Source organism: Diabrotica virgifera, chromosome 5 (genome assembly GCF_917563875.1).
Source record: "Diabrotica virgifera virgifera chromosome 5, PGI_DIABVI_V3a".
Lineage (NCBI taxonomy): Eukaryota > Metazoa > Arthropoda > Insecta > Coleoptera > Chrysomelidae > Diabrotica > Diabrotica virgifera.
In genome coordinates this window covers 67,048,190-67,064,581 of record NC_065447.1, presented here as the reverse complement: position 1 = coordinate 67,064,581, position 16,392 = coordinate 67,048,190, and the positions used below count along the sequence as shown (strand labels likewise).

The following is a 16,392-nucleotide window of genomic DNA, read 5'->3' as shown; positions in this document are numbered from 1 at the left end:
CAATCAAGTTTTTGGCTCCATACCTTCCATTCCAATTTTTACATATTTTTACAGTTCTATGCCTCCTTATATTCTCCATGGTCTTACCGAACACAGCATTGTTCATCATTTTATAGAGATTTTTCTCAAAACTGCTCTTAGATGCAGCCCGTAAGTTAGTATTTAACTCAATATAGGGTCGCAGCCATGCAGATTGATTAAATTTCAAAACTTTATGTATTTTAGTTAAAATTAATCCGTTGGATAAAGCCTGCTTTAAATTTCTATAATGAATAATATATTTTGACTTATTAAAAAGAGTTGGCAATAATTTTGGTAGTTTTGAACCGGGAGGAATGCGGTGTTCTGCAGCAAATGGAAAATCTTTATGTTTGTCGTGTAATTCACGTGGATACTCTAAGTCAACTTGAAAGAAATAGCCCTCCTTCGCAGCATTCGGAATTGACATAATATTAATATGACCCTTGGGAAGTTTAGTGGATTTAGATGCAACACCAAATTTGGTTACATCTTCAATCCACTTAAATCCTCCAAAAGGTAAATATTCACTCATAGCCCAACCATAGAGATTATTTACATCTAAATACATGATGTACTTAGAGGGTTGTGTGGGGTCATATGTTGACATGTACTTATTGTTAGCTTCCGAAAATCGGTTACTACACACAGATATTCCGCCTCTTATGCCTTTTTCAATAAACAAAATCATATCCACATCTTTTAATAACTCTAATCTACATTTTGTATACCTAAGCATACAGTCCCATGTATACCCTGGTATGGTATAATACCACGCAGGATCTAAATGGTACGTATCCCTACATTTTTGTCTAAATTGTTCAAATACATCAGCCAGAAGCAAAATATCTGTTTTTAGGTACAAATCGCTATACTCTCCCAAATTTTTACATTCAAATGTAGACCAAACTTTCTGCGCATGAGCATACTTCTGTTCGCTAATATGTTCATCACATAATTTATTATAAAAATGACTAATTGTAGGTAAAGAAGTTTCCTCTAATTTTTCCAAACTATCGACATAATCATAGCAAAATACTCCTTTGCAAGTTAATAAATTAAATGCATCATCATCTAAACTATTAAATTCTTGTTTTAAAATCTTCTTCTCTGAAGTATCTAAAAGTGATGCTAATTCATCGAGTGAAGCTCCCATAAATCTCATAGTATCGATAAATCTTAGTCTAATTTTATGCTCATCTGAATGTAGAGTAAAAGAAATATATTTTTCTTTATTAATAGGAAGTAAGCTCAGGTGCCCATGTTTGCATAAATCGATAATCATGAAATGTGAGTCATATCCACTAAAATTATGGAAGGCTACTGGCACAACAAACACCTTTCTGAAGTTTAAATTGCATGCTTGGTGTGCAAATCCTCTTACCTCTCCGGTAAAATGATCATGATCTACCACAATTATATCTGTAGCTAAAAAGCGTTTCTCACAAATATGACAGGCAGTTGCCTTACTTGTACTAGGCTTTTTAACCATAGGTACAATTGATTTTATTTTAGAATCGACAAATTTGGATATTTCAGCCATTTCTTTTGCAAACCACTCCATGCAATTTTCACCTCTGTAGCTTCGAAAATATGATAAGCTGTCATCGTAAGCACATTTTAAGTAATAGCCTGCACTATAAGGTATATGCTTTTGGTATTTTGTTGTTTTGTTCAGATTTACATTAGAATCTGTAAAATTATGTAACTGACATTCAAAATCAGCATATATGATAAAGGGAGTGGTTTGTTTGTATGTGAAATTTCTAAAAGCAACATCATCGTATTTGGGAACAGTCATTTTACATTTGTTTATGTCTCTGCAGAACTCTTCGTGCTCCGCAAGTTTATTCCCGCTGGAAAAATAATTCATACAACGATCACAAATATATTTTTTATTTGTGTTCTTACTTAACTGAGAACTTAACAACCTAGACATATCTTTAATCCAGCAATAATGATATTTTATTTCAATATTATCATCGTCACTAGGAGGAGCGTCGTAATCATTTAACTTTGGAAAATATTTATCCTGAATTAGAAGCAAATTTACATGTCTATCAAGCTTGTTTTGTGTAAGTCTAGCAGGTACTACGTCGTAAAATTGTTTTTCCTTAACTTGATTTAATTCCAAAGCATAAACATTCACTGATATAGTATTTATTTTTTCAAATTTTGTGATATGACTTAAAGGCATTGGAGCTTCCAAGTCCTCCGTTTTCAACGCAGTACTGTAATATGGATATGCCGACGTACGTTCTGTATGTATTTTAGCTGGATAAAAAGAGCTAATAATCGCCCAATAAAAGCAATTTTGATCGTAATTTTTGATATTTATACATGCTCGACGCTTTTGAATTTGCTCAGGAAGTTTAATGTACGATGATCCGTTCCCAATTTCGACTTTATTGATGTTAACTTCTAATGAGATTACTTTAGAGAGAGCGGCACCTGAATCTTTTTCTGCAAATTCAGACATTTTTTTTAAAATTTTATCTTTGACATTTTCGCTAAACCAAATGTGTAAATCGGTTGAATAACTATCTATAATGACATTTTTAGTGCTAAAATGCATCAAATCTAAACTCTCACTGTCACCTGTCTTTTTAATAAATTCCCCCCACAAAGTAGTGTTGACTTTAAGTACTCTATTAGATTTCAAAAGAGTTTTAACTTTTTGTCTAAATACCGTAAAAGCATCATCCAAAAACGGTCCTACATCCTTATGACATAAATTTATTATAACCCCTGTCTTAATCCGGCTTGCAAAACTTGAAGCGACATTTTCCCATTTTACTCTATTACGTAATTTTGAATTAAGTCCTAGACCAACATGTCTATTAAAATTTAAAATTATTCTTCGAAAATGTTTAAAATGTCCTACGTTTGATTGTAATTTTCTAGCAGTTCCTACAGGTAAGTTTTTAGCTTTAATTAAATTATTACATTTGCAAATATGTGCATTTAATCGCTTTAACCACACTTTAGCATCATTTTGAGTAAATTTATCAAAAATTATTTTACGAAGTCTTTTAATAGTTAATAATAGATTATCCGACTGCTTAACTATTTCCTTAATCATTTCAATAATATATTGTATGGCTTATAAAAAACAAAATCACTTACCCTCTTTTTTATTCTAAGTTTCAACGATTTTGAATTTGGCTGCTGGATCTTCGTTTCCACTACAATGGATGAAACCTTGCTTATTTGTTGCTAAATCCACCTAAAACAATAACAATTTGCTATACTAAAATTCACTCTCTTCGAAAAAATAAAAAAAATATATTGCTAGTGCGATTTTCGAAACCGCTGTAGAAAACACAAAAAAAGACAAAAAACATATCTAATAGGAGGCTCTCTAATAGAAATATGTTGTAAAATTTCGATGCAAAAAATGTAATTCGGAGCAAAACTCTCAATAACAACTTGCTATACTAAAATCGAAAAATAGAAACAAAAATGCATTGCTATTACGATTTTCGAACCTGCTGCTTAAGTATTTAAACCCTGCTTATTTTTGCTAAATCCACCTAAAACAATAACAACTTGCTATAGTAAAATTCACTCTCTTCGAAAAAATCGAGAAAAAAAAATGCATTGCTAGTGCGATTTTCGACCCCGCTGTAGAAAACACAAAAAAAGACAAAAAACATATCTAAGAGGAGGCTCTCTAATAGAAATATGTTGTAAAATTTCGATTCAAAAAATGTAATTCGGAGCAAAACTCTCAATAAAAACTTGCTATACTAAAATTAACTCTCTTTGAAAATAGAACGAAAAAAATCGAAAAATAGAAAAAAAAATGCATCGCTAGTGCGATTTTCGAACCCGCTGCTTAAGTATTTCACTATATTATATGTATGGTTAAAAAAAACAAAATCACTTGCCCTCTTTTTTATTCTAAGTTTCTTCGAAAAAATCGAGAAAAAAATGCATTGCTAGTGTGATTTTCGAACCTGCTGCAGAAAACAAACAAAAAGACAAAAAACATATCTAATAGGAGGCTCTTTAATAGAAATATGTTGTAAAATTTCGATGCAAAAAATGTAATTCGAAGCAAATATCTCAATAACAACTTGCTATACTAAAATTCACTCTCTTTGAAAATAGAACGAAAAAATCAAAAAATAGAAAAAAATGCATCGCTATTGAGATTTTCGAACCCGCTGCGTATTTCACTATATTATATGTATGGTTTACAAAAACAAAATCACTTACCCTCTTTTTTATTCTAAGTTTGAACGATTTTGAATTTGGCTGCTGGATGTTCGTTTCCACTGCAATGGATGAAACCTTGCTTATTTCTTGCTAAATCCACCTAAAACAATAACCATTTGCTATACTAAAATTCACTCTCTTCGAAAAAATTTAAAAAAATGTATTGCTAGTGCGATTTTCGAACCTGCTGCAGAAAACAAACAAAAAGACAAAAAACATATCTAATAGGAGGCTCTTTAATAGAAATATGTTGTAAAATTTCGATGCAAAAAATGTAATTCGAAGCAAAACTCTCAATAACAACTTGCTATACTAAAATTCACTCTCTTTGAAAATAGAACGAAAAAAATCAAAAAATAAAAAAAAAATGCATCGCTATTGAGATTTTCGAACCCGCTGCGTATTTCACTATATTATATGCATGATTAAAAAAAACAAAATCACTTACCCTCTTTTTTATTCTAAGTTTGAACGATTTTGAATTTGGCTGCTGGATGTTCGTTTCCACTGCAATGGATGAAACCTTGCTTATTTCTTGCTAAATCCACCTAAAACAATAACAATTTGCTATACTAAAATTCACTCTCTTCGAAAAAATCGAGAAAAAAATGCATTGCTAGTGTGATTTTCGAACCTGCTGCAGAAAACAAACAAAAAGACAAAAAACATATCTAATAGGAGGCTCTTTAATAGAAATATGTTGTAAAATTTCGATGCAAAAAATGTAATTCGAAGCAAATATCTCAATAACAACTTGCTATACTAAAATTCACTCTCTTTGAAAATAGAACGAAAAAAATCAAAAAATAGAAAAAAATGCATCGCTATTGAGATTTTCGAACCCGCTGCGTATTTCACTATATTATATGTATGGTTTACAAAAAACAACATCACTTACCCTCTTTTTTTTATTCTAAGTTTCAACGATTTCGAATTTGACTGCTGGATGTTCGTTTCCACTGCAATGGATGAAACCTTGCTTATTTTTTGCTAAATCCACCTAAAACAATAACAACTTGCTATACACAACTTCACTCTCTTCGAAAATAAAATGAAAAAAATCGAGAAAGAATGCATCTCGTGTGTGAGATTTATATAAAATGTATCTAAAATATATCTAAAATGAAGGTCTCTAATAGAAAAAAATTTCGGGAAACGTTGAAAAGTGCAGAAGTAGAGGTCGCTCACCTACTCGATGGACGGATCAAATACAGAAAGCCAGTGGAAAAACATTCTCTGAATCTATGAGGGAAGCTCAGGACAGAAGCCGATGGAAAGAGATAGTTGCTCGTATTATAGGGAATCACGACACTCAGCAATGAGGAAACTACTGAGGAGGAGGAGGAATAGAAAAAAGTTGCAAAATTTTAAAGCAAAAGTCTTTTAGAGTAATTCGATTAAGAAAATTATATATACAAAGTTACAAATAAGCAAACATAGATCTAATATGTATGAATAACATCGGAATTACTAAAAAATTTGGGATTCTAACCTGCTGCAACGCTACGAAGCACTAGATAAAACAGAAACCAAAAGACACATCATTTATTTTTGCTATACACAATTTCACTCTCTTCGAAGTGGTTCAAAGAAAGGAAGAGCTGTCGGATGATATTTCTGAGAAAGACAGAAACAAGTTGGCCAACAGTTTATTTAGTAGAATTATGGAAGTTGGACAAAGCCAGACGAATGGAGAAGCAGTGTATTTATAAAAAAGAGACAATGTACAAAGAGCAATACAACTATCACATATGGGCAATTGATAGACGGATACGTGAAAATCAGTTCAGCTTCAGGAACAAAGAAGCAAACTCTCATATATAAGAAGCAATAAATATCAAGAAATACTAGAAAAATAAAACAGAAAAAATGGCATATAAGGTACGAATATCAATAAAAAATCAGAATAAAGTAAAAATAGTACTCACCTTACTGCTATGTTGACTGCAATATACCAAATGTACTTAACTATCTCGAAAACTCGAATACAATAATATTTTCACTGCTTTTCTCGTTTTTATATCAAAGTCCAGTAATTATATTAATGGGTCTTTAATTACTGTATTTTCTCCATCAATTAGTGTGACGTATTTTTTAAATTACCTTCTAATTGCTTTGCTATTAAGCAAAGTTTCTAATATTTTTCCATATATCATTTAGCTATTAAATAAAAATTAAATTAAGTTTCTAATACAATATATCTTTCCATATTAGCAGTGGCGTATCTACGGAGAGGTAAATTTCATTTTTCTGTGTCATTTTATTCTGTTAAATAATCATGTTGACCAATAGGACTGAAAATACTAAAGCCTTTTTACATGCTGTTGTATACAAAATACTGAAATGGAAAAATACTGAAATGGAAAAATACTGAAATGGAAAAATACTGAAATGGAAAAATACTGAAATGGAAAAATACTGAAATGGAAAAATATTGAAATGGAAAAATACTGAAATGGAATAAAAATGGCGGATTGGTGGCGCCATCTAGTGGAAAATAACTACACTATTCCATCGCTGTGACGTCAGCATCTATCTCACTCTTACTCATTGGAAAGGTACTTCTCTCTCTAACACATTGATTTCCCTATCTTGGTAGTCATACAAACGTTGGTCATCTACTGTATCCCCATTGCTGAGAGTATGAATAGCAATAGTAGCCCGATCAAAGAACAATCTGACCTCAAAAAAAATGAAGGATGAAAATTTGGGAACAGGTAGTTGAAATTGTCTATTATTTTATAAAAAAAAGTTTACAATTCTAAACCCCCTCCATTTTACAAAAATAGGGAAATAAGGGATGGTTTTTCATTAAAAGTACTGTATTTCGGAAAATAAGGCAATAATAAAAAAAATTTATTTAAAAATCATCAGGATACTTTTATCCTAACATTTTGACTAAAAACTTTGTTTGCATCTTGATTCGTTTTTAATCTATAGCCCTTTTTAAAGTACTTAATAGGGGCGCTTATTTGAATTGCGCGCGCAACAAGAATGTCACATTTTTAAATTAACTAACTTTTAAATTGCTAATTTGGGGGCATTTATCACACATTAATATGTACGAAAAAACATAATACCTTTAGAAAAATATCAGTTTTAACGTGAATATATTTTCATTGTGAATTACAAATTATTTAATTTAGAAAAATATGTTTTAAAATATACTAATACAATTTTTGAGAGCAACAAATATTTTTTGTCACAAAATTATGTAAAATGTACTGTATTTCGGAAAATAAGGCAATAATAAAAAAATTTATTTAAAAATCATCAGGGTACTTTTATCCTAACATTTTGACAAAACTTTGGTTGCATCTTGATTCGTTTTTAATCTATAGCCCTTTTTAAAGTACTTAACAGAGGCGCATATTTGAATTGCACGCGCAACAAGAATGTCACATTTTTAAATTAACTAACTTTTAAATTGATAATTTGGGGCATTTATCAAACATTAATATGTACGAAAAAACGGGTCTAGGACGTTTCATCGCCGCCGTTTCGATGCCGCCAGTTCGATGCCGATGCCGGCCGATTCATCGCCAGTCAATTAATCGCTATCTGATATATTTCCGAATTTTCGACAGTTACAATTATTAGTTATTTTTAGTATTAATTAGGAATTCTAGGAAATGCGAGATATGACGGCGATTAAATGGACTGGCGATGAACCGGCGGCATCGAAACGGCCGGCGATGAACCGGCGGCATCGAAACGTCCCATTCCGGAAAAAACATAATACCTTTAGAAAAATATCAGTTTTAACGTGAATATATTTTCATTGTGAATTACAAATTATTTAATTTAGAAAAATATGTTTTAAAATACAATAATACAAGTTTTGAGAGCAACAAATATTTTTTGTCACAAAAATTTATATAATCATTTAAATTAAAATTCCTTTTATAGCCCAATAAATGACCGTTTTGGAGTGTAATTTCCAGGGGCAACTCCGAATTGCATGAAAATTTGGATTTAGGTTCTACTTACCCTCCACTTCAAAGTTGAATTTGTGCCGTTGGTTGCTTTTACTTGGGGGGTGACATTTACCCCTTCTCGTGGGGTGAAAAACACGTGTATAAAATAAGGCCGGAAATGGATAAATTGACTTATTTTAAGCACCTTTTGTTCTATAAAGTTTTTTACGTATGTCAATACTTTTCGAGTTATTTGCGATTTGAAATGTTGATTTTTCGACAAAAAAACTACGTTTTCAGACCGTTTTTTCCCAAATAACTCAAAAAGTAAATATTTTATCAAAAAAAATATTTTTAGCAAAAGTGTAGCCTATAAAAATACGAAAAAAATGATGTACCAGTAAAGTCTACAAATTGAGTAGAAGCAAAGTTGTAGCTCATGAAAAATACGTTTTTATTCATCTAATTCCAAATCGAATAATTCAATGCGAAATCACCGAAGAAAGAAGCGTTTTCCGGGAAAACGTTCTTAACATTTTGAAAGTATTGAAAAAAAGCTTATTATTTGTTTTTTACAAAAGTTTACAGCATCAAAAATAAACGAGTTATACTGGAAAAAAGTTGGCCCCTTTTTTTTAGTAAAAAAAAATCGTGAACACCTCCCTCTATTTAGCACCCTAAATGAAATTAATCGTTTGGCTTTACCATCTATTTTAACTGACTATTTAAAGCACTGAAAGATAAGATTAGTTCATTAGAGCTAGAATTGGCTAATTTAAAAAATCAAACAAAAAACGAAACTAAAACTAGTTCAGTTTTCTATGAAGTACAACAGCGCTTAGTTAGAGCTAATAATCTCATATTATACAATATTCCTGAATCCAATTCCACCACTTTAAATGATCGAATTGACCATGATAAAAATGTTGTTCATGAGGTTTTCCGAATGATTGGTATACAGAATGAAGAATCTACAATTACTCATGTACTACGTATTGGTAAAGTCACTGATCGTGCTAGACCAGTCAAAGTTATCTGTGACTCTAACACTGTAAAATTGGCCCTGAAATCTCGCAATAAGCTTCGTGGATCTAGATATAAAATGTCTGGTGATCAAACCAAAATGGAACAAGAGGCTTATAAAGCAGCGAAAAAGTCGTTATTGGAGAGAGAAAATGCGGGTGAGGAGAATTTGTCTATCCAGTTCCGTCACGGTGAGCCAGTAGTCGTCAAATCAAAACCAAAAAACCTTGCTCTTACCCATTAACAGTGTACTATCAGAATGTTGGTGGCCTGCGTACAAGACTTTCTGATTTGTTAATAAATGTGTCATGCTGTCCATACGACATAATCATACTAGTAGAGAGTAATTTGAATGATAACTTCAGGGACAGTGAATTGAGATGTGATGGTTTTGATGTTTTTCGTTGTGACAGAAGTCTGAAATCTAGTGACAAATTGAATGGAGGTGGTGTCCTGATATTTGTTAGGAGCAAGCTGCAATCTCATTATATCTCTATCAATGAAGACCGTATTGAACAACTTCTTATTTTGTGTCAGTTTGGTAAGTCCAAGTTTATTATTGGGGGTACTTATATTTCTCCTCATTCTCCCCGGGAAGCATACATGTGGCACTGCCAATCTATGGAAGAAATTGTTCTTCAGTATCCATCACTTAATATTTACATGTTTGGCGATTACAACTTACCAAATGCAGTATGGTCAAATGATGAGTTTGGTGTCCTAGTTCATTGTCCAGGAGGTGATCCAGCTGTTGATGTAGCACAAGCTTATGGTTACCTAAAATTTTACCAACTAAACTCTTTACCTAATGACAAATGTATTTTTAGACCTGGTTTTCTCTAACGATAGGGACTTGGTTATCACAAAGGCGGGTGATCCTCTCTTGAACGCTAGTTTACATCATTTCGGCTATGAAGCTAGTTTGATGGCCTTAAACACATCCTCCTCTTCATGTCTGTCCTATGATGAATTCTACTATGATTTCAAGAACGGCAACTACTTTGAGTTTAATAACTTCTTGGCTGCTATAGATTGGCAGGAATGCTTAGGTTATAGCGACATAAATGTATCAACTCAAGTCTTCAATGAAATTCTTGCTACAGGTATCGCTTTTTTTGTACCTTTGAAACGCTATAGATCTTCTACTTTTCCTACGTGGTTTTCTCATGATCTTAGATGTTTGACGAGAGAAAAGAAGTATGCCCACTCTCTGTACATGAAGAATCGGTCTGATGTTAATTATTCCAATTTCTCTCGTCTCCGATCAGAATGTAAACGGTTGTCTGATGCATGCTTTTCCCTGTATATTAGAGGTTTAGATGCTGAATTGCAGAATAACCCTTATTCTTTTTGGAAATATATTAGGGATAAACTGTCTAGTCACAGCCTTCCTGATTTGATGTTTTATAATGAACGGTCAGCTTCTAATGGACAAGGTATTGCTAATTTATTCAAAGATTTCTTTCAGACTGTTTACTTACCCAGTAATGACGATCTCAAGTTACCCAGTGCACATTTAGATAGCAACATCAGTGCTTGCTTCAATATCACTGACTTTGCTGTCACTGATATTTTTGATGGTATATGTTCTCTTCCAAACAAAACTTCCAGCGGACCAGATGGTGTTCCTAATTTCCTTTTAAAAAAATGTGTCTGCACTGTTGTTGGGCCATTACTGTTATTATTTAATAAATCCTTACAGTCTTCTACATTTCCAGGTGCTTGGAAGGAGAGTTTTGTTGTACCCATATTTAAAAAAGGTAAGAAGAATGACATAGAAAATTATCGTAGTATATGCATTCAATCCGCAATTCCTAAACTCTTTGATAGTTTGGTAGCCAAGCAGCTATTGTGGGTGTGCAGGGGTCTGATTTCTGAATCCCAGCACGGTTTTTGCAGACAAAAATCTACAGTAACGAATCTAGTTTGCTACCAATCTGATCTCTTAAAGCATATGGAAGATCGTAAGCAGATTGATGCTATTTATACGGATTTCAGTAAGGCATTTGATCGTGTTGATCACCAAATTCTCCTTAATAAATTGGCATCCATAGGTTTTCATGTCCATTTTGTTGAGTGGGTTAAAAACTTTTTATCTGGTCGTACCCAACGAGTTAAAGTGGGTGGTCTTTTTTCTGATGTTATTACTGTAAGTTCTGGTGTTCCACAGGGTGGGCATACGTCTCCCCTGTTTTTTGACTTATTTGTTAATGATATCGTTAATTGCTTCTTATATAGTAAATGTTTAATGTTGGCTGATGATGTAAAATTTTGGCGAGTTGTGAATGATATTGAGGATCAGAAACTTTTACAGGCTGATATGGATCGCTTATTTGATTGGTGCATTTGCAATAATCTTCAGTTATGTGTTGAGAAGTGTTGTTATATTAGTTTTTCCCGTAAGTTAAACAGAATTGATACTGCTTATCACATAGACAGTAAACCTCTTAGATATGTCTCGTCTTTAGAGATCTAGGTGTTATCATGGATGAAAAGCTCTCATTTGTCGAACATATCAATTCATTATCCGTAAAAGCTTCTAAATTACTTGGATTTGTTAAAAGAAACTCTAAATACTTCTCTATTGATGCTGTTAGGTTGATCTATTGTTGTCTAGTCAGATCTATATTAGAATATTGTTCGGTAGTTTGGTCTCCGTACCATCAAATTCATATTGACACTATTGAAAAAGTCCAACATAAGTTCCTAAAATACTGTGCTTATAAAACTCAGACTTATAATGAGAACCATGATTACACTGGGATTGAGCAACGTTTATCATTAGCTCCCCTTAGTGTTAGGCGTGATATTTTGGGAGGTGTCTTTGTTTTCAAAATCATTAATGGACTTATTGATTGTCCCAGTTTGTTGGATAGTATAAGATTTATTGTTCCATATCCAGGTTTACGCTACAATGTTACCTTTAACACAGCCTTTCACAGAACATCCTATGGTAGTAACATGCCTTTAGATAGATATATGTGCTTCCTTAACGGTTTTGATATGGATCTGTTTAATATAAGCCTGGGCCAACTGAGGAGGTCTCTTGCCTTGTGATAATTAGGTTTCATCTTGCAATGTTGTTGTATTTTATTATTGTATTTGTGTTTTGTATAATTTTATTGATTTGTTTCAGTTACATGTGTACATTTTATATTTTATTTTTCTAACTGTTATGTTTTGAATATCTTGCCTGGTGATTTTTCAAGCCTTTGCTTTTCTTATTTTTACTTTTTATATTTTAATGAATGATTGTACCTCATTTTTTTATTGTGTTTATTGTATTTTTACTGTTAATGGGGTTTTCCCGTGGATAAATACATAAATAAATAAACTGTATGTGTATTGTTTAGATGATCTGTAAGTTTGATTGGTTTGAAGTGCTTATTTTTGAAAACATTTGGTTTTATAGTAAAAAAAAAATTCTAAAAATTTTTGAAAAATTTTATTTTTTCAAAATAACTTAAAAAGTATTAGTGATAAGAAAAATCTTAAAGAGTAAAAAAATGTAGGTGTTACTATTGTAAATATGCTAGTTTTATTTTGTTTCTCCGTAAGACAAAAATTGGTTAAGATATGGCTGTTCAAAATTTGCATACACTCGTGATTAGTGACCCATTCAAGCTTTCTCAATTATAACCCTTTCAAAAATAAACACTTTAAATCGGTGAGACTGACAGATCATATAAAAAATATATAGGTAAGTAAATTGTTTGTAAAGCGGTAGCGATTAATATCATTTGGGGAGCTAAACACGGCGAGATTTTCATGATATTTTACAAAAAAAAGAGGGCCAACTTTATTTGGAGCGTAACTCGCTTATTTTTAATGCTAAAACTTTTGTTAACAATTAAAACAAAGCTTTTTATAAACACTTTAAAAAAGTTTAAATGGCTTTTTCCCGAAAAGTGCTTAATTTTTCGGTGATTTCACCTTGAAATATTCGATTTGGAATTAGACGAATAAGAACGTATTTTTCATGAGCTACAACTTTGTTTTTATTTGATTGATAGACATTACTGATACACCATTTTTTGGGTTTTTTATAAGCTACATTTTTGCTAAGGATATTTTTTTTTGATAATATATTTACTTTTTGAGTTATTTGCGAAAAACCGTCTGAAAACGTAGTTTTTTTGTCGAAAAATCAACATTTTCAATGGCAAATAACTCGAAAAGTATTGAATTAAGTAAAAAACTCTATAGAACAAAAGTTGCTTCAAATCAGTCAATTTATCCATTTCCGGTCTTATCTTGAACGTATGTTTTTCACCCCCGAGTTGGGTCACTGTCACCCCCAAGTAAAAGCAACCAACGGCACAATTTCAACTTTGAAGTGGAGGGTAAGTATAATAGCCAGGGAGGTAGTGTCAAATTTGACCGGAGCATTTTAGCATGGCTGGTTTCTTATTATTTAGGTAGGTGTTCCAAAGCTTATTAACAAATGATGTGTCAGCTGGCCCAAAACCGGGGATTTTAGTCAAGAAAAGGTGAAACATGAAAGTTGATGGACCAACGCTACAGCTTAAATGTCAAGTATTTATATACGTTACTCAGAACATTTAATGGACTTGCTTACTTGGTACCAACCTTTCACTCAGGAGATCGGGGTTCAAATCCTGGCGCGGAAAATTCTTTTTGTTTTTTAAATTGACATTTTATTTTGAAAAATATTTATTTTTATAATACCACGTTTTTATTATTTATACGAGACAATATAAAAAAATCTGTATGTCTTTTATAGAATTATGCATAGAACTTATGAAATAGCATATATACATTTGATCATAAATATTATGATTGACCTTAATAAGCAAAATGGTTGTACATGAACCCCTGAAGCTTCCTGAGTTAGTACGACCAATCTAAGTGAAAAAGGGGGTTGGCCTCCCCACCCCCCTCCCGACATTTTTTTATCTTTTTAGACAAACTGTTTTTTGCATAATTTTATGTGATGTAAAACCAAAAGATACATACAACAATAATTTTTCACTTTTCTATCAACAACCCCCATTTTTTTAATAGCAATCTAATTATTTTCCTGTTCTCTATAACATATAAAAATGAATTTTTGTCTGTATGTCCCTTATAGAATCGTAAACTATGCATTTAATCATATGATGACCTCAAGCAAAGTTTTTGTACTTACATGAACCCAGGAAGGAGTTAATACTTAATAATATATACTTAATAATAATTAATAGAGTTAAAAGAATTAATACTTTTTTATTATTAACTAGCTGACCCGGCAAGCTTCGTACCGCCTTAAAACTAAATAATGTTTGAATTAAATGTTTAATACCTAAAATTACCAGAAAGCCAAAAAATACTAAAAAATATTGCGTACCCATACTTTTTTCTACCAAATGCATAGTTTACGATTCTATAAGGGACATAGGTACAGACAAACATTCATTTTTATATATTATAGAGAATAGGGAAATATTTAGATTGCTATTAAAACATGGGGGTTGGTGATAGAAAAGTGAAAATTTAGGGTTGTATCTTTCGGTTCTACAACATATAAAATTAAGAAAAAACAGTTTGTCCAAAAAAATAACAAATAATATCTCCCTTTTCACTTAGATTGTTGGTCTTACCAACTCAGGAACCTTCAGGGGTTCATGTACAACAAATTTGCTTATTAAGATCAATCATAATATTATGACCAAAAATGCATAGTTTGCGATTCTATAAAAGACATACAGATTTTTTTATATTGTCTCGTATAAATAATAAAAACGTGGTATTATAAAAATAAGTATTTTTCAAAATAAAATGTCAATTTAAAAAAAAAAAAATTTCCGCGCCAGGATTTGAACCCCGATCTCCTGAGTGAAACGTAGGAGCCAAGTAAGCAAGTCTATTGAATGTTCTGAGTAACGTATATAAATATTTCACATTTAAGCTGTAGCGTTGATCCATCAACTTTCATGTTTCATCTTTTCTTGACTAAAATCCCCGGTTTTGGTCCAGCTGACACATCATTTGTTAATAAGCTTTGGAACACCTACCTAAATAATAAGAAACCAGCCATGCTAAAATGCTCCGGTCAAATTTGACACTACCTCCCTGGCTATAACCTAAATCCAAATTTTCATGCAATTCGGAGTTGTCCCTGAAAATTACACGGTATCGCCAAATTTCCCGTTCATTTACTGGGCTATTAGATTTACCTTTTAAGATGGCTAATTAAGAGTAAACAGTAGCGATCAACAGGTAGCGAAAACGCGTTCCAAGATTGCGGCTGTAATTTTGAATATTTTTTCGAGATATTTGGCACACGTATTCGTAATATAATAAAGAATGGCGATACAGAGCCCAATTTGAAAAATATATTAAATATGTGGAAATTACTCTGTAATTAAATACAATATTAAAAAAACGAGCCTGTACCGCCATTAAGAAGAACAAAAAATACACTTTCTTCAAATAAACTTTTTTATCCGATGTCTAGATTTTGTGTCATTTTGGAACTACTAAAATTTTTTATTTCATTAGTAGTTCCAAAATGACACAAAATCTAGGCATCGGATAAAAAAGTTTATTTGAGGAAAGTGTATTTTTTTGTTCTTCTTAATGGCGGTACAGGCTCGTTTTTTTAATATTGTATTTAATTACAGAGTAATTTCCACATATTAATATATTTTTCAAATTGGGCTCTGTGCCGCCATTCTTTATTATATTACGAATACGTGTGCCAAATATCTCGAAAAAATATTCAAAATTACAGCCGCAATCTTTTGCGGCTTTGGCTACCTGTTGATCGCTACTGTATCACCTTAACATTTAGATTTAAAATTGCACAACGTTACTTTAAAGGATAAAAATTTGTATGGCGATAAAAAATGGATATTTTTTTGATTTTTATTTCAAGTCAATTTTCAAGATTTCAATCAATAATATCTTTGTTGAAAATTCATAAAAAACTTCAAAAATATGCTTGTAGGTACTTGAAAATGTATTATGCCTATTTAGTACATATTACGTTTACAACTTGTATTTACATAATTTAACATGTTTATAAATATGTATGTATTTACTTAATTTATGTTTATTAACTTATTTATTTTATGTATTTACATAATTTAACATGTTTATTAACTTAAATGTTAGAGAATAAATACCATAAAAGTTGTCAAATATCACTTGACGTCAATTATTATGAGATATGAGTCACCACTAACGGGACGGAAGATTACAGCGAAATGGT

At 31.7% G+C, this 16,392-nt stretch overlaps 1 protein-coding gene and 1 long non-coding RNA gene across 2 annotated transcripts in view; one reads left to right on the top strand and one right to left on the bottom strand.

The window, feature by feature from the left end:
• LOC126884214 (zinc finger protein OZF-like) overlaps positions 1-16,392 on the top strand; it is a 55,983-nt gene that overhangs the window by 23,066 nt on the left and 16,525 nt on the right. The gene's annotated exons all lie outside the window — the stretch shown is intronic.
• On the bottom strand, positions 4,244-5,263 carry LOC126884222 (uncharacterized). Its single transcript, XR_007697878.1, has 3 exons — positions 5,138-5,263; positions 4,688-4,787; positions 4,244-4,339 (listed from the first exon to the last, which is right to left on the bottom strand). It is a non-coding gene; the product is annotated as an uncharacterized LOC126884222 (long non-coding RNA).